Source organism: Nyctereutes procyonoides, unplaced genomic scaffold, assembly GCF_905146905.1.
Source record: "Nyctereutes procyonoides isolate TBG_1078 unplaced genomic scaffold, NYPRO_anot_genome, whole genome shotgun sequence".
Taxonomy (NCBI): domain Eukaryota; kingdom Metazoa; phylum Chordata; class Mammalia; order Carnivora; family Canidae; genus Nyctereutes; species Nyctereutes procyonoides.
Window position 1 is genome coordinate 4,954,056 of NW_026575030.1, and position 24,273 is coordinate 4,978,328.

At 33.1% G+C, this 24,273-nt stretch overlaps 1 protein-coding gene across 1 annotated transcript in view; it reads left to right on the top strand.

Annotated features, from left to right (window-relative positions):
- Positions 1-24,273, top strand: part of DPP10 (dipeptidyl peptidase like 10) — a 599,711-nt gene that overhangs the window by 174,686 nt on the left and 400,752 nt on the right. The gene's annotated exons all lie outside the window — the stretch shown is intronic.

Genomic DNA, 24,273 nt, shown 5'->3' on the forward strand with positions numbered 1-24,273 from the left:
ATGCCTGCAAATTAAATGATAATTTGTGGAAGCTATAAAAAGAATGTAACTTAGTTTGTGAGGGCAGAGGCCAAATCATACTTGTTTACCTAGCACTGATACAGTTCCTTGAGATCAGCAGGCACTCAAGATTTGAATAAATGAATGAATGCATTTAATTGAAGTCCAGTGTTATTATTTTTAGATAAACTCAAGTTACAGTTAAAATTGGCTGAAAGATGAGTGTGTATCATGGTGATGGTACATGATGGTATTATAGATAGAGAAAACAAGATAGCATTTTATTAAATCATTTGTATATTTATATTTTGAATTGTTCATAAATTTGAGACTTGCCGTACTGTTGCTTTGCACTATGATTACTTTAGATGTACAGTATGTTTAGTTCAAATAAGCGCTATGGCTAAGGAAGGCTAAGAAGGAGGTAGATAATTACCAGATATTGCATGGACCTCTCACAAATCTTTCTCCTGCTTTTAATTTTAAAATCATTTTTGTACTTCCTAGCATTTCTATTTTGTATCAAAGGTGACATAAAAATTGTGGAAGAAACTCAGGGTCATTAGATTTGAACTGCTCAGGAACATTCTGTTTTATTTAGCATGATTTTGGCCAAACAGCAGAAACTAATGTAGTCTTTGACTTTGGAAAGCAACAAAAAATCATGGGCTTCATCTCCCTTCTCAGGTGAGCTTGGACTATTTAAAGAGGCATTTACTCCTGTGTATAACTGACACTTTGATATTGAAGTGCCAAAGGCCTGGACAGATACTTAAGCAGTGAACTGCATACTAAATTAAGCCACATTTCAATATCTAGGACACACATTCTATTTTAACACTTTAAAAGATACCGAAATAATATAATTGCAGTTAATCATTTTCATCATTGTTTTCATAATTTCTTTACCAATCATTGGTAAGGGATCTTGAGAGAATACCCCAGGACAAAGCTGCAGCCTTATTATAATACTCTAAGTAAAACCTAAGGCCTAAACATTTATAAAATAATTTGACATAAAAACAATTTTTTGAACAAGGTTAAACAAAATTTAAGCTTTCAGGTGCATGCAGTCTTTAAAAATACCACTGAAAAAATTGACTCACTGTCAGTAGATTGTGTGCACCAGGTTGCTTTTCATGCTTTTCAAGTAGAGGAATAGATTTGTGCTCATTCATTTCTCTTTCCAACTCAGATCTCCTTTCTGGCAATCACTAGATACTTGGCCTATTTACATATTCCTCACATAGCCAGAAAATACAGTGGGAACTATATGGATAAAATGTGTAACCTTGGCCTCATTATCACAGATTATATCTAAGGGTGAAATGCGATCTTTTTCTTTATGAGATGTCTCATAGGTCATCTTACTATATAAGTGGCTTGAAGGAGTCAAAGCTGAGCTCATTTGGAGGCTTCATTTAATTCTTGGAGGTCACCTAGGAACACTTAATGCATTACTGATCAAGGAGAAGGAGGGAGTTGAGATGGCCCTGGCATGTCTAAGATGTAGCACAGCCATGTCGTTCATTATGCGGTTTCTCAACTAATATATCTGTGAATGTCATCGCAGCCTTGGATGGGTGCTCATGTTCATGGCTAGCTTAACAACTGCCTTCCCCCAAATCTGTTCATATCCTTGAAATCTCCATTTTTATAGCATCTTCTTCCTAGTTATGTCACCTTGAAACCTGGAAATCCATCTTCGGTAACATTACTCATCTCTTCACATACATTTGATGATCAATCAATCATCAAAGAAAGACCTAACATTAATTGACAGCCTTCTGTGTTAGGTTTTGTGCTAGATGCTTTCTATACATTTTTCATGAATAGCATGTAAAGTTAAAATTATTAACCCCAGAAAACTGAGACTTCAACAAAAAAGTGTATCCGAAAACACTGCTGATAAGAGATGGACCCTGGTTTACTCATTATGTTTAAATGTAAAAGTTACTGTTTTTCATTGTTCGGCTCTGAGATACCATTCTCAATCTCTAATATGTGCCAGCTACTTTAATAATCTCCTTGCTATAGATTTCATTGCTTTAATTATTTAATATTACAGTGATGTCCTTTCCCTAGGTATATCCATATAATGTTTTACCTTATGTGGTCACTAAAAAAAAAGATATATAAGCATTTTTATTGATAGCCTTATGAAATAAAAAGTGAACAAAGAGGTCTTCCGAACAGTGTTGATGGCATGTGATATCACACTATCTATATTGTGTACCAGTGAATGTGTCCAGAGGGCTGGATTTGGACTTTTTTTTTTCATTTTGCCTATATATTTTTTTCTAAATTTTTTTTTACCAAAGAATATATTTATATGACTTTTATAACTAATTAAGAAAAAAATGCCCTCCCCCTTTTTTAGTCATATAGGTCTCCAACCAATCCCTCTATCAGTTCTTGTCAAATACAACTTTATAAGGTCCAGCTGAAAGGATTCATGCACTTCTCAAAAAACATCAGAAGAACCCCTTTTGCCAGTTGCAACAAGTTCAACTCATTTCCCAAGATGATATCCAAAATAGATATGTAAATCGGGGTTTTTTTAAATTATGTGTGATATTATGACATATCGATACAGGAGAGTCACTAAAATGAGACAAACCAGGGCCTCTCAGCAATTTTTTAAAGCCTACTAACGTTAGTGTTTTGTTTTATTTTGTTTTCATTTAAACTGGGGATGATAGTTCCCATATGTAAAAGCATAGTGAAAGTTAAATAACATAATATATAAAAAGCAAATATAACAAAGGTAAAGGCAAAAAGAAAAAGGTAAGAAAATATGTAAGTAAAAAATGAAGATCTGAAGCCTTATACCTCTTCAAATGGTTAGGATCCTGATAGCCACTTTTAGAGATTCTGTAGACTGAGGGGGGCACCTGGTGGGTCATCACTGGGTGTTATGCTATATGTTGGCAAATTGAACTCCAATAAACGAGAGAGAGAGAGAGAGAGAGAGAGATTCTGTAGATACCGGATATTTCTTTGTAAATACCTGTTTCATCCTGATGAACAGTATATGGGATATTGAATAGAAAATGAAAAGCCATTGTTGTATTCTTCATGAAAAAAATAAAGCAAATGATGGAAATAATATCAATAAATAAGAGAACTAATGATGATTGGGTGAATCAAACAAATGAAGCTTGTTTGTTATTTTTTGACACTTTTATCATACTAGAATTTTTGTCTATCCATTCACTGTGTTACAGAAGCTTTGGATATTTTTGTAGGTAGAGGGCTAGTTACAATTCTGACAACATTCTCACTCCCAGCCCTCCCGGTCATAATTTTAAGTCTTTTGTCTTATTTTTTATCTTCCAGAAAAAAATTTATAACCATCAATCAAAACGATAGAATTGAACTCAGGACTATGAGATTTCAGGGGATAATCTATATTTTTATTACAATATAATATATAAGGACAAAATATTATTAGTATATGTGCAAAAGTGGATATATATTTAGATGATTTATCTTCATCTAGTTTTCCATCTATTTAATGGAATATTTTAAAGCTATAAAGTGATTTTGTGAAAGAAAAAATCTAGAACAGATCAGAATAAAATGTGAAGCAAAAACAGTTGAATATAGAATTGCAGTCATATAGAATTATGTGCACAGTACATTCATAGTTATGTTACATGCATGTACACAATATAGATGCAAAGAACATGGTATCAGGATTAAATATGATAATATATCGGGACGCCTGGATAGCTCAGTGTTTGGGCACCTGCCTTCAGCTCAGGTCGTGATCCCAGGATCTGGGATCAAGTCCTGCATGGGGCTCCCTGTGAGGAGCCTGCTTATCCCTCTGCCTATTCTCCCTCTCAGTCTGTGTCTCTCACATGAAAAAATAAATAAATCTTAAAAAAATATATGGTAACATCTTAAGTAACTTTCTGAAGGAGTGATTATGAGTTACTGTTTTTAATTTTTTCTCCTTTTTTGTCTGTATTTTGCAAATATGCAACAAATGTGTTGTTACTTCTTTAAGATATAAAAATTATTAAAATTCTTACTAAAATGTAAATACTTTCAGCTCACTAAATATTTATTTTGTCACTGTTTAGGGCACTTATTTATTATTTAAAAAGAAATTAGATGGTGCCTGGATGACTCAGTCAAACATCTGACTCTTGGTTTCAGCTCAGATCTTGAGATTGAGTCCCATATCAGGATCTGTGCTCAGTGCAGAGTCTGCTTCAGATTCTCTCTCCCTCTCCCCTTTGCTTGTTCTCTCCCCCTCTCTCAAATAAATAAATAAAATATTTTTTTTAAAAAATTAAGAAAACAAGTTAGAGACATGATCTAAAATGAGTGCCAGGGATATCTGACAGGGGCTGGGGAGTGTGGAGCCCTTAAAGATGTGAAGGAGAACACTAGAAATACAGTATCATCTAGGGAGACCTAAAAAGAGCTCCCCAGCCCTGAAACCCTAGGATGAAAGACAGACTATGTTCCTTTTGCACAAGGACCAACATGAGAGAGAGAGAGGTACAGATAGAACATAGGGTTGTTACTAAGCCTGGGAGAAGGAGAATGTTCTTAGTGCTGTGCTGGACAGCCTTTAAAAAATATTTGATTATAGTTGATACACGATGTTACATTAGTTTCAGGTGTACAGCATACTGATTTGACATTTCTGTATGTTATGCTGCGCTCGTGCAAGTGCACCTGCCATCTGTCACCATGCAATGCTATTGCAGTATCAATGACATATCCCTAATGCTGTGCCTCTTCTTCCTGTGACTTACTCATTCTGTAACTGGAAAAAAACTTGCATCTCCCACTCCTCTTCACCCATTTTCCCCTCCACACCCTCTGCTTTCTGGCAACCAGCAGTTTTCTGTATATATGGGTCTGATTCTGCTTTGGGTTCATTTGCTTATTAATTTGTTTTGGTTTTGTTAGATTCTACCTATGATTTCAGTCCAGCAGGATCAGATCTGGACTAACTTCAGGGGTGAAGTATTTTTTTAAGATTTTATTTATTTATTCATGAGAGACACACAGAGAGAGGCAGAGACATAGGCAGAGGGAGAAGCAGGATGCAGGACTTGATCCCAGGATGCCAGGATCACGACCTGAGCCAAAGGCAAACACTCAACCACTGAGCCATCCAGGTGCCCCAGGTGGGGATTCTTATAATAGCAGTTTTACTCCGTATTTCCCAAGAGATTGGGACAGACTAGTCCCTGTATTTTACTAATGTTCTTTTCTTCTCTCAGTAATAAAAACATATAAAGGATGATTAAAATGATGACATCCCTAGTTCCTGATTCATAGCTCAGATAACTGAAAAATTAGGTTAAAATATAATTAATTGTTTCTTGGCCAATGTTTTTTTTTTTTTAATTTTAACAGTAACATATGTCAAAACAACTTATCATCAAGAGTAGACCATTTCCTTCCAAAATTAAATAAGTACTTAGAAAAGTATGCCATTAAGATAATTTCTAATCTCTAAATCACCAAAAATATTTTCCTTATCACTATATGATTTATATGTCATAAATTTTAAATTAATCTACATTAGGGCACTTGAAGTAAAAAATAAAATATTTGCTATAAAAAATCATACTATGGTGACCTTATATACTAACTACAAGTATTCAAATTTTTATTTGAAATTTAAATATAAATAGCTTTTTTAAGGAAATATTTTTAAGATTCCAGCTTACCTTAAAATGACATAATTTATACTAAACATTGAGAAGGAATAGAGGTAAGAGTTTACCCATAAAATCCAGTGTTAACATTTCAGGGGGAAGAAATTCAGGAAGACAATATTTCTATGTTTTAGAAATACAATAATTACTTTAGAGAATTTAAATGGAGTTGGAAATAGAAACCAGACTTTAAGAGAACTGTATTTCAATTCATAAAAGAAGGAGGGAAAAAGTCTAAGTAGGATGAAACAGTTATGTTTTAAGTTCGTCAACAAGTATTATTGAGTTTCAACTATTTGCCCTGCATAGGTTTTTGTATATTTCAAGTGGGATCTGTGGACATTTGAAAGGGTTGTGATAAAATAAATAGTCATAGTCATAGTGCATTTCTCACAATTGTGGTTAGTCTTGGCTTTGTAGGCCCAAAGACTGAGTTTGTCAACACAAATGTAGACTAATAGACATTTTGACATAGACATATATCTTTCCACTAATTTGTCCATCTGTCCTTTCACATGTTTAAGACATATTCATGGAGCATAGCCAACAATTCTTGTAGATACAAGGGCATAAGGATGAATAAATGTAGTCCTTTTTGCCCTAGGAAATTATGAATATTAAGGTTCTTTCCCCATTGTGTACAGTATATTTTCTGATAACTGGGGTTTAAAGACGTGAAATTAGTCATCCAAGGCTGCTATTGGGCTGAAAGTAGAGATAATGAGATTTATGAGAAATACTCAGTACAAACTATGATGAGGTTTGATTCACCTTTTTTCTCCATAATCTAAAATAAATCTGCACATCCCACACCTCTCTCTCAGATATGATGGAGGATACACACTAGCACATTTTGGTTTTTGAACAATTTTTTGTTCTTTTTGCCTCACTTTATTTGATATAGTCTTCACTTATATGTGTTAATAGTCATACTAATATATACATGTATCACTGACAAGGTTACAAGAAATAAAATATAATTAAGGTACCTAGAAGATTTAGAAAGTATATGAAAATTCTATGATAAGTTTCTGCATTACTACTTATATAAACACATGAAACAGTTGGAACTAAGAGATTAGTTTGATTTAAGATTAACTGGAATAATGTTTACAGAAGAGATGAAGTCCAGTGTCCATGTAGAGGGCAGATAAGCACAGGAGAAAAGAGAGGACATCACTGGGAGAATAAGGCTGTGTTGTGACAGTTTCATAGAGATTAGCATAATATATAGGATTAATGAAGAGTAATGCTTTGTGTGTGTGTGTGTGTGTGTGTGTGTAGTGTTTAAAATTAATGGTGAAGAAGTTGATCAATTCAGTATTGGCATATAATTAAAATATTAATATTATCATTTTACCCCACTTGTTATACTTTAAATACTATTAGATTTAATATTTTTTTATTAAATCATTTTGAAACAGAGGAATTTGAAGCTGCTCTGATGATTTTTAGCTATTTTATTTTTTTAGAATTAAAAGGAAGTTCACCTTAAAGTTTATAGTATACTCAAATTTACATATACTTTCCCACTTTTCCAGGATATTTCCACATTTCATTTATTTGCAAGTTTTTCTTTGAAAAACTTACCTTGGAAGTCAAAGTGGCATTAATTTTGTGTTATAGATAAGTAAATTGAGACACAAAGAGGTTTTCTTCGCTTCTTTGCAATTCAAAATCAGTAATGAGCTCTGGCTGGAATCCAGCCTTCATGTGCAATGTTCAATAGAAAAAAGAGTCTCATGAATTTTTTGTGCTGTCATTAAATTAACATTTAGTAATGCTTACAAATTAAAAAAAAAAACACCACATTGACAGTTTAATGAAAAGTGTTTTAAAGGAAAGACCCAATACTAAGTGAAGATTTCCTTTGACTAATATCTGACTGAATTTGATTAGAATTCTTAGGTGATTTTCAGAAAATGTAATCATTTTGTATCATTGATTGTAACTGAAAAGAAAAAGCCTTGCAGCAAACCATAATAACAACTTACATTTGCATATTAAGCTTTTAATTCATCTTGCTTTCCTTGAGACATATTTTCTGCTGTTGTGTGTGTGTATGTGTGTGGGTGCAGAGGTGCATTTCTTTCTAAGGCTAATTTTACTTAATGGGCTTGATCATGTAGTCAGTTTGGATGGGCCATTGAGATATTTACAGAGCACACAATAAACTATTCCATAATTTAGTATTGAATAAACAAGTGTTAACATGTAGGCACATTTCAGAAAATCTTTAGTGAGAAGACTTGCTAGAGATAATATTGTTTAACATTATTCTCTATGGTAAGTCATTTCAAGCACAAGCATTGAATCAACTGAAATATTTCTTCCAAGCAGTGGTTTGGTTTCAAGCATGTTCATGTGTTGTGTTCACACGTAAGAGTAGATTTACTAGATCTAATTCTATTTCTTTTCCATATTTGCCTGTTATTTTGTTTTTGCTGAAAAATACATGATATGTTTTATTATAATTACTTTAGGGACGCAAAAAATAAACTTGTATAATCTGCCTTCATCAATTTGTTGTTAATGATAATAATAAAAGTCATGCTTGGTGGGGGCTTCTAATAGTAGTCAGGAGTCATTATTTGCATTTTTAACTTATTATATGTAATTTTATATTTTCCTAAGTAGAAATATTTTCATTTTATAAACAAAGAGAGGTTTAAAGCAAATAGGTGATTGATATCTTCAAGTTCACACAGCTTTTCAACATGGATCTGCAAGTCCTAGCTACAGCAATCAGACAAAAAAAAAAAAATCCAAACTGGTAAGGAAGAAGAAAAGTTTTCCCTATTTGGAGATGACATGTGTTACTATACATAGAAAACCCTGAAGACTCCATCAAAAACACTTACTAGAAGTGATAAATTCATTAAAGTTATACAATACAAAATTAGTATACAAAAATATGTTGCGTTTCTATACAATAATAATGGAGTAGTAGAAAGACAAATGTTAAAAAACAAAATACAATTTGTACCAAAGAGATTGAATTGCCTAGGAATAAACTTAACTCAGGAGGTGATAGACCTGTAATACAACAACTATAAATACTGATGAAAGAAATTGTAGATGACAAAAACAAATCAAAATTCCATGCTCATGGACTGAAGCAACAAATGTTTTTTTTTTTTTTTAATATGTCCATACTGCCCAAAGCAATCTACAGATTAAATGTACTCCTTATTGGGGCACCTGGGTGGCTCAGTGGTTGAGTGTCTGCCTTTGCCTTTAGCTCAGGGCGTGATCCCAGGGTCCTGGGATGGAGTCCTGTATTGGACTCCCTGCAGGGAGCCTGCGTCTCCCTCTACCTATGTCTCTGCCTATCTCTGTGTCTTTCATGAATAAATAAATAAAATATTTTTAAAAATGTACTGCCTATCAAAATACCAACAGCATTTTTCACAGAACTGGAATAAATAATACTAAAATTTGTATGGAACCACAAAATATACTGAATAGCCAAAGCAATCTTGAGAAATAAGAAGCTGGAGATATCACAATCCCAGATTTTGAGATATATTACAAAGCTTTCATAATTAAAACAGTACAGCGCTGGCACAAAAATAAATACATTGATTAGAGAGCTCAGATAAATCCACACTTATGAAGTTGATTTACCTACAATAAAGGAGACAAAAATACGTATTAGAAAAAGATAGTCTCTCCAAGAAATGATGTTGGGAACACTGGACAGATACATGCAAAAGAATGAAACTGGATCATTCTCTTACAACATACACAAAAAGAACCTTAAAGTAAAGACTTAAATGTGAGACCTGAAACCATAAAACTCCTAGAAGAAGACATAGCAGTAATTTCTTTGACATCTGCAATAGAAATCTTTTTCTAGATATGTCTCATCAGGCAAAAGAACAAAAGCAAAAATAAACTACTGAAACCACACTGAAAAAGAAGGTTATTTGCATAGCAAAGGACCTCAATGAAACAACAAGGCAACCTACTGAATGGGGAAGATACTTACGAATGATATATCCCAAATGTAGAGTTAATATCGAAAATGCAGAAAGAATTTATACAACTCAATACTGAAAAAAAAATTGATTAAATAATCAAATAACTTAATCAAATAATAATTCAATTAAAATGGGCAGAGGACCTGAATAGACATTTTTCCAAAGGAAACATACAAATGGCCAACAGAGACATGAAAAGATGCTCAATATCCTAATCATCAGGGAAATGAAAATCACAATGAAATACCACTTCACAAAAATCAGAATGGCTAAAACTAAAAAAGACCAGAAATAACCAGGATTGTTGAGGATAGGGAGTCAATGGAACCCTCACACACTTATACTGGGAATGCAAATTGATGCAGCCACTGTAGAGAACAGTATGAAAGTTCCTCAAAAAAATAAAAATAGAATTACCATGTGTCTAGTAATTCCATTATTGAGTATTAATCCAAAGAAAATTGAAACACAACTCAACAAAGAAATGTACCCCTGTGTTCATTGCAGCATTATTTATAATGTCAAGATATAGAAACAGCCTAAGTATTCATTCATAAATTAATGGATAGAGAAGAAGAAGTATATACATAAAATGGAATATTACTGAACCATAGAAAAGAATGAGATCTTGTCATTTGTGACAACATGGATGGATCTAGAGGATATGATGCTAAATGAAATATATCAGAAAAAGACATACCATTTGATTTCACTCATGTGTAGAATTTGAGAAACAAAACTAACAAAGAAAAAAAGAAATGAAAAATAGCATTTTAAATACAGAGAACAAACAGGCGATTGCCAGAGGGGAGGAGGGTGGGTGTTGGTTGCAATAGATAAAGGAGACTGAGTACAGTTATGATGAATAATAAGCAATATGTAGAAATGTTGAATCAGTATATTGTATATCTAAGAAACAAAAAATAAATAAAAGGTTGAAGAATCAGAATTTAAGTTCTCATATTCCACTGTTAAACTAATGATGAGCATAGTAACTGTTAACAAATATAAGTTTAAGAAAGAGCATAGTAACTATTAACACATGTAACTAAGAAATAGAATATTAAGAGGAGAAAAGAAAATTTTAAACATGAGATTAAGCATAAGCAATACAGTTAGAAAAAAGTGAAATTTCTCTGGTAAGTGTATATAAAAACTTTGAAATAATATGTACACACAACTGAAATTTAAAACAACGTATGTGGAAAATAGAGTATTACACTGGGTTTCAGGAATCCTGGCTCAGTGGTTGAATATTCATCTTGGGCAAACTTTATCATCTTGCTGGACCTCAGATTCTTCATCTGCTTGAGAAGAGGGTTTGAATGACACATGGGATCTCTTCACTTTGCTCATTTTGGAATTATCCAAATATGGGTGTTATAGTGCAGTAGACCCTAAAGCAAAAGATAGTATGGCTAGTGCATATTACTAAACTGCATATTCCCTGGCTTGGGTGGAAGTTTTATTGTTATTTAACACTACTAGTGAGTATTTTATAGTTTTCTACTATCATTTTCAAAACTTGATTTTACTCTTTCTTAACTACTAATGGACTTGCTAAATGGCATGAGTTAAGCTGATAATCAAATGTATGCTCTCTTATGTAAGATGTCAATGTTTTTTTTAACATCACTAATGAATTAATGCCCTTAATGCACTATACATCTTGTGAATCAAAATATGAGTTTTACTTTGTTGTAAATGAGAAGTGAGAGTTTGGGGCAGTGCAGATAGTCTGAGAATGAGATATTCTGATTATGTCATCTTTCATACAACTTTTATAGTGCAACTTTCTTATTATACATAAAAGTGGAAAGAGTAGTACAATGAACCTCCAAGTAATTATCACCAACTTGTGAATGGTTGCCATGATCTTATGAATTGTTTCATCTCAGGATAGAGATATGAGTGTGAATAACTGAATTATGTTTCTAACATGTTATATATGAATTAGAAAAATTAAAGGAATAAATCTAATTGAAGTAGAAAAAAGCATAGACTCCTGGAGATGTGGTCAAAGGGAGGAATCTATGCTGATCCTAACTGGTTGCTGGAATTGTACTAATTCTGAGTAACAGAGTTTAGTGTTAATTGTGTTTGCAAAAAAGCAAATCAGAATTATGAGCTAGAATTCCTGAAATATGGTTGTAGAAATTCAGACCTAGAGAAGCAAGGAATTAAAAATGTTACCATAAGCATCACTGGATATGAAAGTTCATCCTGTGATTAAGAAATCAGATTTATTCTATGGACTTGAGTTAACTAAATGAAAGTTAGCAGGGACAAGTGTCTGCTCCACTGTGGTAAATTTAATCTGGCAAGTGCAGTTTTCCAACTTTTGGTTGGAGTGAGCTAGAAAATAATAATAATACTAAAATTTGGGTAATCCTGTGATAAGAATACCTTACCAGGATTCATATAATTGATATGAGGTGATAAAGATGACTTCTAAAACCAACTTTCATTCTAGGGTTTTGCCATTTTATCTCCAAATCAACATAAATGGTTTAAACCACTGTTCTAAGTCTTTGGTTTAGAAAACAGTTGATTCTTTGGTCTAAATAGTTCCTGGGGAATGGTATCAGCTTTCACAGAAATTTCTCTGCTTCTCATTTCCATACAGGAAACCTTCAGTATATGACATGGAAGTCTTTCCTCTTTGGTTTGGCCATATGGAGTAGCTGAAAAATAATTTAAAAACTGATCTCATTTTGCACTTTCAGTTGATAACACCTCAGTATACTCCTTCATACTGTCAATACTCATGCTGGTTTTAATGAGGTTGAGCATTCATTGCTGGGGCTGTGTACCCAAGGCATTAACTTGTCACTACCACGTGCTTGTAGATAGCATCTGAAAGCAGGTAGCTCGCAACTACCTGGTCTCTGATGGTACTCAATTTGTAAGTGAAAAAAGAAAGCAGATATTAATTAGTTGTATGTGTGTACATTTCCCTCTTTCTCAAGAGTGTGAATGTTAACTTGGTTTTCTGCCATTATCTGTTCTGCTAATTGTTTTATTTTTTTTTCCTGTGGCTCACACATATGATAAAATATATTTATTTTAAATATTGAACACCTTAGATTTTATTTCTACCAAGATTCTATCATACTCTAAACATTAAAAAAAAGATATATATTATTCAGAAAAGTAAGTATGACTTCCTGGAGCATAAGGACTCCATAATCTTCCCAGGCTCATGATTAAATGACTTTGGGGCTTTGAGCCAACCAGATGTATCATTTTCTAAGGGACTTATCAGCCATCAAGGTGGAGAAGCGGACTTTCTGTATGTCAAACAGATGTCTGACAAACCAGGGTTTAGATCTCCAGAAGTCAGAGCTTTACTTCTTTCTCTGGTCGGTATGGTAAGCAAGTCATTTGACTTTTTGAAGTTGCCATGTTTTCACCTATACAAGTGAGAACATAATTCCTCTCATGCCTTATTTCTAAAACCATTGTGAATATCGTAAGCAATACATATTCTCCAAAAAATTTAAACTACCTACCTTTTTTCTCTTTTTTATTGAATGAAAATTGATTTTCACTTCACTAGACTGTATGACCTTGGGCAGGTCAGTCAATATTTCTGGGCATTACTTTTGTCAAAGTACAGTAGCAATAACAACTAGTTATTTATTGGGTGTTGAGTATGTGCCAGACACTGTGTAACTGCTTTTAATGATACAATATTATTTATTCTTTACAACCATATTATTTTTTTGTATTATGATCTCTAGTTTATAGCTGAGAAAACAGAACGCAGATTCCCAGGCCCACACAGCCTAACTGGAAGAAGATGCTCTAGATCATTACATAAGGAGGGATTAAAGGTACAAAGGTTCAGTGATGCAAGACAAATAAATTCTGGGGATCTGATATACAGCAGTGTGACAATAGTTAACAATACCATCTTGTTATACTTGGAATTTGCTAAGAGGATAGACCTTTAGTGTTTTCACCAAAGAAAGAAAAGGAAAGAAAGAAAGAGAGAAAGAAAGAAGAAAGAAAGAAAGAGAGAAAGAAAGAAAGAAAGAAAGAAAGAAAAAAGAAAAAAGAAAAAAGAAAAGGAAAGAAAGAGAAAAGAGAAAAGAGAAAGGAGAAAAGGAAGGTAACTCTGTGGGAGAAAAATAAAATAATATATATATATTAAAATATTTAAAAATTAGTCCAAAGAACCATTGCCTAGAGAGTGCATGAGTTGGAAGAAAGTAAAAGGTAGCAAATGAAATATTTACTACTTGACTTTTTTTTTTCTTTTTGCCCAGTAGCCTATATATATGCTCTCCTAATTTGCTTTGAAGTTCAACTGCTGCTGTCACTTTGGAGGGCTACCTCTGCCTTTCTTGCTATGTTGAAGTTCCTATTTAAAGATCATGTAACTCACTGAATGAGCTTAAAAGCCTTAGTTATACAGACCTGGTGTTTTCCTGTTATGCCAATATATTATCTCAGTATAGTGTTCCTCTCTGCTCCCTGAGCCTTGCCATACCAAGGAACAGGGAGGGCTCAACCCCTTGAAAGAGGATACCTTATTGCATGTTCCCCAAATCTACTCTCTTTCCATACAGAAAGCATATTCCTACTTTTACTTATAAAACATCAGTTCTACTCTAACTTCAGCTATGACTTTCCCAGGCATTTTTATATAAAAAAAAAAATCTCCCTGGACTATTTTTATGCTCTGCCCTGTTTGAGATCCAAGCTCCTAAAAATCACTTTCCTCAGAACAGGGATATTATGTTTTTTCTGCTTCTACCATCAAAAACATTGCTTAGTAGATAGCTACCTTGGCAAATGAATGTGTACTCTGACACCACAGGCCCACATTTTAATTTTTTAAAAAGATTTTATTTATTTATTCATGAGAGACATAGAGACATAGGCAGAGGGAGAAGCAGGCTCCCTGCAGGGAGCCTGATGTGGGATTCAATCCCGGGCTCCAGGGTCATGCCCTGGGCTGAAGGCAGGCACTTAACTACGGAGCCACCCAGGTGTTCCCCACATTTTAATTTGAAAACAGACATAATTGTGAGGGTAAACTTTTAATGTTTAATGTTTCCTTATAGTTTTAGAGAAAATATAAATACTGAAGAACGTTATTTTTTCTTTTAACAGTTTAAAACAAGGAACTCCATCAGTTAGCTTTAAGCAGAAAAGAACAAAATCACTGTGACCAACAGTGTGTAGAGGGTGGTGTGATTACTGATGGGAATATATAGGAAGAACAATATTGTTGTCCACAATTGCTGCGACAAATTCTATGAAATAGAAGTATTTGTTTCTGTTGGGATACTTGAAATACTCATTTGTGTCATGGAACTCTTGAGCATACCAAATCTCCCAAACTAAACACACCATGCTAGAATCCAGTAGTCTGTTGGAGGTATCCTGCATGCTAAAGGGACAGTGGATTTTGGTGAAGTCTAGAATTATCTAACTCCAGATGGGATATAAAATAAAAATTTAAAAAATGCAAATATGTAGACTTTTAAAATAGAAATAATTTGGACCCTTAAGAGAGAAGTATGAGTTAAGGGCTAGATGGTTCCTTAGGGTCATCTGGATACCAAGAACTAGAAGAAACTGTAGACATCAGCTAGGGATGATCCAAGTAATCAGGCAGGAAATTGATGAATTACTCAAAACACACTGTATCTTCAGTAACACCTATGGGATTTTCAGGTTCAGAAGTTGCTTTTTTATCTTCTTTTTTAAGACTGGGTTTTTATATATTGAGTCATTTTTTTTTTCTTCTTGATTTTTCTACCTTCTCTATACAATTCTAATCCTAGAATGCCGAAACTGGAAGAGTTAAGTAGGTTCCAAACCCAGCATAAAGCCAAGTGTAGAACTTGAACTCATGACTCTGAGATTAAAACCTGAGCTGAGATCGAGTCAGGACACTTTACTGACTTAATATATATATATATATCTATATATCTATATATACCGAAGCCATATCCATTAATTGCCACCATCCATGGTCATCACCCCAAGCCTTGTTTTAGGGTTAGAGGAAGTAAATCCTAGGATGACTCTGGTTTTTCTCAAGGTCACAAGGCACAGAGAAAGCTATATTTAAAATCGACCAGTGATTCTTAATTTTGTTATTAATCAGTATTAATATATTGCTAGCTTTTCTGACCTCCTATAATGAAAGTTTCTGATTATTGATTTATTGATTTCATGCATTCTAAAAGATCAGTTTTAAAGGAAGAGGATATAAAGAGTGACTGGTAGTCAGTGCCTGGGATTTTGCTGAGAAGTCACACTTTGATAAAATAATTATCTGGTTTCTTCCCCCAAAGAGACCTATGATGCTTAAGATGACTCTTTGCTACTTTGCTTTTTTATCAGTTACTTTGTCCCTTATTACTTTTGTCTTTTGACTAACCTCCTTATTCTGAGAGTTTCCCAAGTTTACCTTTTACATGTTTCCTTTTCATTTTCTTTTTAATGCATCAATCCTATTCAGTACTTCCAATGCTGCTAATGAAATTTTGGTTCCATTAAGATCATAAATATATTCTTTCTTCTTTATATCATTTTAAGTTTTTTTAATCTCCATTTTATTCCTTACAGTTTTATGCTATGATTATATACAAAGTACATTGTCATATATCCCTTTTAGTTACTAAACAGATTTTTAAACTTTCTTTCTTGGCAAAAAAAAAAAAAATCTGGTCTTGTACAACTAAGTCAAAGTCAGTACCAGTCACTGCCTTTCCCTCTGATTCATCAAGATGATATTTTGTAGTTTTCATTTATAAACATTTTTTCCTGCTTATCTTTGGAGGTAGGACTGTCTACTTAGACTCATTGTTTATTCCCCTTGGTTTCATTAATTTTCTAAGATCCACAGATAAAGGATGGGTAGAGCTGCCTAGTTCCTGGGTCACTTCTCAGCATCTAAGCAGATGCTAGCTAGTGAAGTCTCATGGGAATTGATTTTGCATTTTTTACTCATTTCTTCATTTCTTGCCTCCTTGACTCTAAAGAGCATTGATAGAAAGCAAACACTTATATTCCCAAGAATTCCCTTTTAGGAAGGTTCTTCTTGCTTAAGTTCAAGCCTACATTCTTTATGTGTCGGGTCTCCATCACTATCTTCTCTAAACAACCCTATATATACCAAGGTATTTTCTGGAAGTTGATATTTTTAATTGGTATTATAAGAGTGATACTGTAGGGAGGAGTTGGAAGGTAAAGCACATATGTGGGAAACGACGTAACACCTATGCAGCTGGACATGGCTAGCTTAATTATCTGGTTGATACATCACTTGAATTTTATTTTTATTTTATTTTATTTTACTTTTTTATTTTATTTTATTTATTTTTTTAAGAAAAATTTTAGTGGCAGAGGGGCAGAGGGAGAGGGAAACCGAATCCTAAGCAGGCTTCAGGCATCCAGCACAGAACCTGATGAAAGGTTCAGTCTCACATCCTGAGATCATTATATGACCCAAAATGAAGAGTCAGACACTTAACTCACCTAGTCACCCAGACATCCCACCACTTGATTTTTAGATCCCAGGGACAAAGAGTGGTGACAGATTGTAGATTCTTTTTGATTTTTTGTGTTGTTTCTATTTTAGCCAATTTTTGGGCAACAGCCTGGTGATTCAAATATTGTGAATTTTAATCTAATGCCAGAAGCATTATAGGTGATAGAAATTCTTCCAAGTTTCCTGGAAACTGTTCTACTTTTTAGTATACTGATGCATACTAAATCCACCTATTTTGTTTCCATTTATAATTTGGTAGAGTTTTGAGAGACATATGAAAAGCACTGCTAACCAGGTACCATTTAATATTAATAAGTTTATGAAATTTTTTACTTTTTAAATTCTAAATGCCATTTTTTGTCCTGACTGATTTCAAAATTCTTCAAATCACCAAAATATTTCTCATAGTTTAAAGGGAATTAGGATGAATAAGTCACTAAAACTTCAATGAAGTACACTACTGAAACAGTCTTTTCCCTAGAAAGAAATTGTAATTATTAATTAATAACAAGAACTAATGAACTTCTACATGTTTTGTGAACTATATGCTTGCTGTTTCTTTGTTTTGAAGTTAACATAATAGTAAAATTCTCTATAATAGCTAATAAAACTAACTTTAATATTTATGAAAACAGAAGTTGATATTCAATAGATGTTCAAATAGAAAAAATAATAGTGATTATTCTAGATTTTGGATTGACTTTTAAGATTCCCAAATGAAAACAATTTAGAAATCAAAAGTACTTCGTCTCAGCTCCAACTCCATCTTGTGTGTAAATTTGGAAAAATTATGTAATCTCGAGCAGCCTGGGTGGCTCAGAGGTTTAGCACTGCCTTCAGCCCAGGGTGTGGTCCTGGAGACCCAGGATCAAGTTCCGCGTCAGGCTCCCTGCATGAAATGGAGCCTGCTTCTCCCTCTGCCTGTGTCTCTGCCTCTCTGTCTCTCTCATTCTCTCTCTCTCTCTCTCTCTCTCTCTCTCTCTCTGTGTCTCTCATGAATAAATAAATCTTAAAACAAAATTATGTAATCTCAGGGATATCACTTAGTTGATCATTGAGTTTACTATACTTTTTCTTAGCTTTCACAGTAAATTAAAGTCAGTGGCAATAATTAGAAATTTCTAGGAACTCCTTAAAGCATTGGTTTTCCACAGTTTTGTCATAAGATTTGTTCTGGTGAGCCTCTGGGGGCCTTTATTAAATTGCAGGACTTCAAGGAGCACTGGATGGAAATCAAAACATGTAATATGTTTTCTGAGATCAAAGGCTGTATTTGTACCTTTCTAGTGATATGCAAAGCCTACATATATTAGGTTAAATATTATTTTATTTATTATTATTTTATTTATTTACTATTTTACTTGTATTAGTTTTATTATAAAGTATCCATCATCTTTTTCTAACTTATTATTTTTAAAGCATTTGAGATAGTGTATTATATTATTCTTAATTATCTTTTTATGCAAGATTTTAATTGAGTCACTAATTTGAATTGCTTTTGGTAGGAAGAATGAGAAGAAATATTAATTTGTAGAAAATGTAATTATCCCTAGATTAAAATGCAATAATTACACACTTTTTATGTCTCAGTGGTTAAGATATATTTTAGTACAGTGTTGTTTTACTGAAGGGCTGAATGTCCTTATGCACTCGTACAGATGTTTGATAGATACAGTGGTTGATTCCCTTTTTAATTTAAAGTACTTTGAGATATTTTCTTTGAGCAAAAATTGACACTATTATGAAATATTTATTATATTGACTAACTGCCTTTATATGCTAACATATGGTAAGTTTATATCTCATTATTTCTTGATTGCTATCTATTTTACTTGCTGATAAAAATGAGGTTTTCACTAATTATAGTCGTCACTTTAAATAAACATGGTATCTATGTATATTAACAGAGAGTTTTTGAGTTCGAGCTTTCATTGAAATGGTTTCCTAAGAGCTGATTACATATGAGAGGGAAATTTTTCCTAAAATAGCTGGAAATTCATATTTCAGTATATCTATAGCCAATGGCAAATGATTAGAAAACTACCCAATGTGACTTATCTTTAGCCTTAGACTGAAAGTATAGTCAAATAAATCACTAACAAACATTGATGAAAAGAAAATGTTCTCAGAAGTATTTAAAAGATCAAAATTAGTTTGTAAACTCATCTATATACTCACAATTAAACAGAAAATATTTAAGTTTGGCTTACTATAAACAAAGAGCATTTGCCTCAATTATGATCAATTAGTTTTTCTTTGAGTCTTTAAACAATTTCACATGAATAATTGTCTTAATTTTTCTTTGTAGTTTTGATTAAAACATACATTTACTGAGTGTCATGTGACAACTTATGTTTTATGTTGGAAGTAGAAAGAAGAATAAGGTATTATACAGCTCAAGGATCAGATAGGATGTAGGCAAATAATCACAGTAGAATGTTTGGGTATCATATAATGTTAGAAATTCATTTAAGATAAGTTTAAGGTAACAGTAGAAAGTTTGATCTTTTTTTATTTAAAAAATGAAGCTTTTGAATGGGAGAAGGTATTTGCAAATCATATACCTGATCAGGGATTACAATCCAAAAAATATCTTAAGAACCTATACAACCTAATAAACACAATAAATGAACAAACAAAACAAGATATAAACAGACTCTTAGATGTAGGAAACAAACTGTCAGTTACTAGACTGGGAAGCCTTTGGTCGGGTGGACAAAATAAGTAAAAAAGATCAAGAGGTACAAACTTCTACTTGTATAGTAATAAGTCATGGGGACATAATGAGCAGCACAGGGAATATATTCAACAATATTATAACAACTTTGTATAGTGACAGATGGTAATAGATTTATTGTGGGGATCAATTTGTAATGGATAAAAATATCAATGTACTGCACACCTCAAACTAATAGGATAGTATTATGGCAGTTATACTTCAATTAAAAGAATGAAATCCTGACATATACTACACATGAATGAACTTTAAATACATTATGCTAAGTGAAATAAGCCAGTCATAAAAGGACAAATATTGTATGAGTCCACTTATATTCAAGTCCCTACTGTAGGCAAACTCATGGAGATAGAAAGTAGAATATTGTTTGCCAGGGGCTCAGGAGATAAGAGGGGATGGAAGTTATTGTTTAATGGGGACAGAGTTTTATATTGTAATGATGAAAAAGTTCTGGAGATTGATGGTGGTGATGGTTGCACAAAATGTGAACACATTTAATGCTATGGAACTGTTAATTTAAAAATGGCTAAAATGGTAAATTTTATGTGTATTTTAACACAATTTTAAAAATGAAGAAATGTATAGTAGGCATTCAATAAATAAATTCTTAAATAGATGAAGAAACAAATAGAGCTTTCGTAGAATTTTCAAGAATGAATAAAAGTTGCTAAATCTACAAGGATGGGATTAATAATCATAGGTCAGAGGCTGAGGAAATAATAGTGTCTTTACATGGAGAGATGCAGCCTGAATGCTTTTCTACTCAATATCTGAGAAATGTCTGTTTCTTTCTTCTATTGTTCAGTTTATTTATTGACTGATTACTCTGCCCAAGCCAAAAACAACAAAAAAAACCAACAACTTTCCATTTGTGACAGTTCTTGTAAATCTATCTGTAATACATGTAAACATACTCAGAGAAAAAAATGTTTTTGATCAAAGTTTTCAGACTTGACTAAGCAAAAAGTTTGCTTTCACAGTTGGGTCTCTGGAGCTATGGAAGGAGCAGTACAAGAAAAGATTTTCTGCTTCTCTGCTTCGGCCAGAACAGTCTCACTTAATTTATTTTTTTTTAATTTTTTTTATTTATTTATGATAGGCACACAGTGAGAGAGAGAGAGAGAGAGAGGCAGAGACACAGGCAGAGGGAGAAGCAGGCTCCATGCACCGGGAGCCCGATGTGGGATTCGATCCCGGGTCTCCAGGATCACACCCTGGGCCAAAGGCAGGCGCTAAACCGCTGCGCCACCCAGGGATCCCAGAACAGTCTCACTTTAAACTGGTTTTAATACTGAGGTTTCTCATCTGGAGGAAAAAAAAAAAAAAAGATTCTATTGCAAAACGTAAATGTACAAGCAAGATACATTTGCATACATTTAACTGAATTCCCCTGTCAAACACTTAACCTTGTATTCCTTCTGTTTGTTTATTCTAGATGATAGAGTAAATGAGAGTTTATTCATAAAATTAGAAACATTCATTCCTTGAAATCTATGTTAACCTATTTGAAGATCATTTATTTTTGCCCCATGATGATTTTAGAAATCAGAGAAGACATACTAATTAATCATGTTAGAATGGAGTTAAGCCATGAAAAACTGGAAGTTTGATCTTGAAAACTGTAGCACATGAAGATTTTGAGAGAAAGAGAAAATAATTAGAGTCGTGGAGAAAGAAGAATAAATATGGACGAAAAGCTCTAAAATAGTGTCAACAACTGGTGTGCTAGTCCTAATTTTATCCCTTGTTTAGAAAAGAAAAAAAAACACACACACACAAAAAAAAAAAAACAAAAAAAAAACCATTGAAAAATTAAGCTTTAATTTCTGAGTTATGTGATTTGTAAAATGAGAAGATAAAATGAAACAAAAAGATATATTTAAACAATGATTATGTGTCTTGGAGCCCTTGTCTGTCTCTATCATCTACCACAAACATTCATGCTCAGAAAATAAAAGGTAAACCAACTTCAGCATGTATTAGAATCACCTGGAGCCTTGCTAAACCAGGAATTGCCAGGCTTCATCCTGAGTTTCTGATTCATTGGATCTATATTGGGCCCAAAAATGTGCATCTTTGACAAGTGCCAGATGATGTTGCTGGTCCCAGGAATACATTTAAAAATCCTCTAAGAACAACAAATTATAGGAGTTTGAATTTCTGAAATTATATCTTCTTCAAATAAGAAAACACAATAATGACCATGCTCTTACCTGAAAACTTGAGGAAGTCTTTGTAATTGAGCAAATTAAACTAGTTTTGTTTTAGAAATTAAAAGTTTAACAAGTTTGCCCAAGTGAATATAGCAATATCCCCTACTTCTATGTTGACACAGTTATTTGATTTCCACAGTCCCTTTCTATTAATCTTTTCCACAAAAATGAACTAGTTTTGATCAGTTGATGAATTTATCACATTTTATACCCTCTGCTTTCATACTATGTGTGTCATGTATATTTTAAATTTTATATTTAGATTCTCAGGATGAACTGTCAAGTTGAACTCTTTATGACCCTCAGATACTTTTCCTGTAATTTGAATATCTTGCTGCCAGATGGCAGAATTGATACTTTAAATAAACCTATCTTATGAAAATACTTGCAAACATCTTTTTAACAAACAGCAAACCAAGGCTTTTCATTTAAATACATGAACCTGAAACTTTTTATGAAACACTGTTTAAAGATGATTGATTTCCACCAACAGTGTAAGAGGGTTCCCTTTTCTCCGCATCCTCTCCAACATTTGTTGTTTCCTGCCTTATTAATTTTCCCCATTCTCACTGGTGTGAGGTGGTATCTCATTGTGGTTTTGATTTGTATTTCCCTGATGGCAAGTGATTCAGAGCATTTTCTCATTTGCATGTTGGCCATGTCTATGTCTTCCTCTGTGAGATTTCTCTTCATGTCTTTTGCCCATTTCATGATTGGATTGTTTGTTTCGAGGGGGACACTTGACGGGATGAGCACTGGGTGTTATTCTGTATGTTGGTAAATTGAACACCAATAAAAATTAATTTATAAAAAAATAAAAAATAAAGATGATTGATTTTCAAACAAAGGAATTTAAATGTACTCATAGTTATATAATGCCTTTTTTCCTGAGTGAAATTTTTAGTATAATTATTTGGATATGGACCCAAGCTTACTAAGAATGCTGTGATCCTCATTGTGGAAGAAATGTATTAAAGGGAGAATAATACAGATATTCAAAGATTTTAAGAAATAACATTTGAAAAAATGGTATAGATTTTTTTTCTTTTTAGCTATAGCTATATAACTTTCTATAGAGGGAAGTTATAGGGAAACCTATTTAATCCTAATATAATAAAAAATCTAAACAGAGTAGTAGATCATTAAATAATGTGCTGATACTTTCCATAAATGTCTTCAAATTGTGATAGAGTAGATGCTTATGAGAAATATTGTACAAGGCATTCTTGAATAGGATGAGTATTAGTTTGAATGCTGTTCTGATTTCTTTGTGGCTCTAACAATGACCCTAGTATAATTTAAGCTATTTTTTCCCCAAATGCTTATTTTCTATGTAATTAACTAGCTTTTAAAGTCTTTTTAATATTCATGTAGTTAAAAGTGTAAAATTCCTTGGGATCTTGCATTCTAAAGATATTTTTTTCATTAATAGGCCCAATTGTGTTCTCATATGGCTTAGACCATGAAACTATATTGGAGAAATGCTATTCTCAATTCTCAGTGCTATTCTTGTTATATAAGGGAAAACAACTGAAAATAAGAAAGACCTTAGAAAGAAAGAAGAAAAAGAGGACATGTAAGCTTTTTTGGTTTTAAAAATATGAACGACTAATTTCTGGTGATAGTTTCTAAAAATTGCAGTTCTTTTTTGGCTATTTCTTTAGCTTCTAGATATCACTTAAGACAGTGAATGAAAAGGTAATCATTACCCTTCAGAGGTAAAAGAAAATCTCTGCGGGTTTTATAGAACCTACTTGATTTCAATAAGTATTAAAAGGTTTTGTAATTTTGCAATGTTCCATATTCTGGGTGAAGCCAAGTTGATTCTGCTCTGAACTCAGCAGGATGAAACTTTTAGAAAGTATGAAACACTCTTAATTGGCCCACATTCTTTCAGTGATATAGCACACAGCCAGAGGCCATTACTTGTGATAACTGGCTATTGACTCAGCAACTGCACCAGAGAAAAAGGTTCTTAATGAATCCTAATCAGAGACCAGATTAGCTGACCAGCCCCTGGAGTTTTTAATCTGGCATATGGAGTAAACATAAAGCCATCATTGAAGTCAGAGTAATTTAAACACTATACCAGAGTCAGTACAGCATGCACGCTATTGCCAGGTTTGTGTTGAGTCCT